The sequence below is a fragment of the Thalia democratica genome, chromosome 4, assembly GCF_965202585.1.
Source record: "Thalia democratica chromosome 4, ktThaDemo2.hap1.1, whole genome shotgun sequence".
Lineage (NCBI taxonomy): Eukaryota > Metazoa > Chordata > Thaliacea > Salpida > Salpidae > Thalia > Thalia democratica.
The window spans coordinates 4,150,766-4,155,464 of record NC_139168.1 but is presented as its reverse complement, the minus strand read 5'-3'; positions in this window follow the sequence as shown (position 1 = coordinate 4,155,464).

Genomic DNA, 4,699 nt, shown 5'->3' with positions numbered 1-4,699 from the left:
GCAAGTGACTTATTTAGATTATTTAATTTCTTAGAATATTTTGAAATCTGTTGTATCATATCCTTCTTTTAAATTATACTTTTGTGTTTTTCATTGTTTTTTCCTACTTTATATTCAACATTCTTTCACTAATAAATTGATTTGTTTTGCTATTTGAATTTTTTTATTTTTTAAATTCTGCTCAAAATACAAAGTTGAAAGCATTAGAAAAAAAAAATACTAATAATAAAACGTTTGTAAGTATTAATTAAAGGTTTTTAATATTTTCTAAGACACTACAAGGTATTTCTAGATAACTTATCACCAAAACCATAATTTTTTTAAGTATTTATAATACCAGAACTTGTTGGTTTTATCCAAAGGAATTTAAAATAAGAAATATTTCTTTTCAAAAAACATCTAAAAGTTTCATTTTTTTACTGAAACTAATTCTATAGTAAAAAAAACAATTACAAAATTTTATAGTGAACTTATTTTTCAGTTCAAGCTTGAATTAGTTTAAACATAACCTTGGAATAAAAAGCTTTTATGTTATCTTAAAACAATTTAAAAATAGAGCGCGGTTTAAGATAACAAAGAACTTTATTAACAATTTAATCTACTGATAGCAGTTTAGCATTTATAATAGCAATAAACGATTTAATTTACATTGAGTTAATTGTTTTTGATCATATCTATATAATAAACATGTATAACCACTGTTAAAATTGTTTTTGTTTTTTTCGAAGTTATATTCATGAAATTATTTCAAAAAGTTAAAACTTTCGAATCACGGTTCATTTTAAATAAAAAACACACGATTAAAGATTTTTCATATTTTTAACTACAAGTTTTAAACCTTAACTAAAATTTTCAGTTTTAAGTGCATTTATTTTGCTTACGGGAAACTGGAATGCCATTATAATTGTCAGTCTATTCAAAAGCACTAGGTGTGAAGGAAATTCCAGACGAAAAGTCTGAACTAAACTAAATATTCCCAGCTTCTGTGCAAAAAACGAGACTAAATGCTTGAATATTTTCCCTCCATTTATAAGGTGTTTAGAAATAGGTCCGGAAAAAGAGGATTGACTTTTTTGTGAAACAGACACTTTTATCCAATTAAGTGTTATTAGCCTGACAACTGTTAAGTAATTGACAACTTTTTGCTTGCAATTGTTTAATGGAATTTGTTTTTGGGCTACTGAACACTTTTATGGTTTGTAAAAATTAAGGAAAATATTTTTTAGTTTCATCTTAGATTTTCATTTGAGGGCCGAATTTACTATGAAAATTAATTGCAGTAATTAATAAATTTAAATCCTAAGACTTTTATATACAATGCGCTATTAATAAAATAAACACTGCTGTATAGCTGAAAATTAAATATAAACACTTTATTAAGTTTTAGTTAAATCTTAAATATTTGAAAAGAATTATTTTCAAACCACAAAATTCGTAGTGGGCTAATTACTCCGCTGGCAAGCCGTACGTTGTTTACTTATTATTTAAATAAATATGGGGTGTTTTAAATATTTCATTTTTGTTATGTATGAAAAGCATTATACTAAATTTTCTAATCTATTTTTTCTAAATTTTCAAGAAAACTAGTAGACTAGAAAAAATCACATATTTTCTTTATTATTCAGCTGTTTAAAAATATTAAATTTTTTAAGAAAAAATAGCTAATATTTTTGAATAATTACAATAAAATATTAAACTAATTAAAAATGTTTGTTGCAGTAGCAAACTAAAGTTTTACTCTATTTTTAGTCTACAGCAGCAATTCTTAACCTGGAGTAAATTTACCTCTGGAGATAAATTTGCTTGTTTTAGGGGGTAAATTAACTTTTTTGTAAGTTTTGTAAATTAATTTGCACTAATAGTCTTTAAATTTATAAGTTAACATTTAACAGTACATTTTTTAAGTTATATAAACTCTTTAAGTTTCACAACTTTTTACACTATATAAACTTAAAGTTCTTTTTTTTTTCTCAAAATTAAACACTACTTCGTATATTGAGGGTATATTTGGTAAAAACCTTCCAAAAAGAGTAAATTTGGTAATTACTTTCCAAAAGGGGGAACATATAAAAAAAAATTAAGATTAACAACCACTGGTCTAAAGTTACCTTATTGTATTTTGTTGATAATTAAAAAAAAAATGTTTAAAGTAGTTTAAAAAGATATAGAGTAAGCTGTTCATGGATAATAATAAAAATTTAGTAAAGTCTGTGAAGTACTGTTAATTTTTTAATTGAAACATGTTTTCATTTTGCATTTATTTTTTTTTTGAGAGTTTTTATTTTTACACAAATTTGTTCAAATAATAGCTAACAGTGTAATAAACAAATAGTTCGACTATAAAACCCATACTAAAACCTTAAATATATCAAGCATAAAAATATAGTCAGCTGAATTAAAGGTGTTTAACGCAGATTAAGTACAAGTTTAAAATACATTTTTGCTTGTTCTTCATGTTAATTTGAAGCGTTATTGCATTAACATATAGGCAACAACGGTCTATTAAGCTTTGAAATTATGTTATGTACTATTTTGTAATATTTTTTCTAAAAGTTTATTTATTCTTTAAGGACTTTACATATTAACAAGCCTTTTCAAAGTGTTTTAATGCTATTGACTAGAAATAGTAAGATGATATGTATTTTATTTTTATTTTAAAACAGTTTTAAAATCTCAAAAATTTTAAGTCTATCACGTGTATGGGTTGCTAGAACTTAAAATTATAACGTGCATATAAATAAAACAAGTATTCCAAGTTTACATCTATTTTAATCCAATATCTTCTAAGACATAAAATCTAATTTTTCAAAAATAAATACCGAATTTCTTTAATGGGCTTTTATTAATCTAAAGATATAAATCGAGGTTGAAAATTTCTATACATCTGCATTAAAGTAAATTATATAAAAAACATCGAAGACACAAAATTATTTTAAATTTCAAAAAGTCATTACAGAACTTAATTTAAAAACCAATTTATTCACAAGACTTTCAGTTTTTACTTTTTAGTAAACACACACTTAAAAAACAGTGTTTTTAAGTTGTACTATAAAAATTTTGTTCTAAATTTTAGTTATAGTTTTCTTATATAGATCAATGTTAATTTTTATCTGTAAATCTACGTTTTATATATGTTCTATTGTTAGAATAAAATTGACAATGGATACTAAAATAAAGAATACTAACAAAAAATCATTAACATAATTCAGAGTTATTTTTGTTACTAAACTTAGTTTAATTCAGAACAACACCTTTACTACTATAATCATAAACATATTGGTTTATTGAACGACAAAAAATGCGCTTAAAAAGTTTGGTCTAAGAATCTGGTGTACAAAAAACTTTTTGGTTATCGAGTCGTACACCACGGATACAGTTTTATGTCTTGTTTATGACGGTTATTGCGTATTATTGTGTTGAAACCAAGTTTTGTGTAATTAAATCAAATACAAAAACTGAAACTGAAGTTATCACACTAAAAGCTAAACAGGTAATAATTGCAATAAAATAAAGTCTTATTACTTCATCTACAACTTTTAACCTTTCTTCCAGTTCAGTTTTAATGTAACATTTCTCAAAATTGTTCAAGTCTTCTATTGTTTTTATTAAATTGCATCTAAATAGTTTTTTTGAAATTGTTTATTACTTGAACTTAACGAATATTATAACAGTTTATATAACAGAAATATTATAACAGTTCGTTTCAATATAAAATTCAAAAACCAATTTTGACCCCTTGCTTAAATACAATGTTATCACTCTTTAAGATAAAAAAAAACTCTGAATGACCTTAAACTGTCCTGAATCATCCTGAAATTTTTTTTCGATCTTAAAAAAAGTTTTTTGCCTATATTGCAATTTACTTACACCTCATTATTAATTTAGTTTTCTTTATAACTTAAAAGAAGGTTTTATTTGAATTCTTCTGCATTAGATATTTACTAAACTTATTTGAAATTATTATTTAGATAATTAAAAAACACTGATATTTTCTCATTTTTATCAGTTTTATTAAAAAAAGGTATTTATAAATCTTAAAAAACAACTTCGTCTAAGACTTAAGTAAGTATAAAATAATAACATCCACTTAACTATATAAGTAACTTAAACTCTTAAATATATTAAATGTTTTTAATGCATAGTTGAACTTTTATATCTCTTAACTGTTTTTGTTTAACAAAACCTCAAATCATGATAGACATAAGTTTTGGATTTTAAGCAAAAACTACAATATTATTTCTAAGAAAAATGAAGAGCTAGCTGCAATGCTAAAATTTTCTAAACGAGCATATAAAATCAATAACAACCTTGTTTTTGAACAAAATTAGGTGTATAAAATAATAGTATATTCAAACTGGTTTAACTAAATTTAATTTTATATCTAAAAAATTCTGTCGTGGGATTTTTAAGATTTTTTAAATATCCTGAGATGTTGAACTGTCCTGAGTCATTCTGGTTGAAATAAATAAAACACTCTGAGTTATTTTGAGTAAGTGGAAACCCTGTAAATGGTTAAAATCAAAGGTTTTAATAGCTTTACCAGTTTGTCAATTAGTATTAGTATAAACCTAATATATTTTTTGAAACTTAAAAGTATAAGCAAAGTCATTTTGGTGTGTATTCTAGTATTTCTTTTTTAAACAGTTAACTAACTAAGCTGCTATAAGATTAATTCAAAAGTCTCACCTTTTCCGAGTCA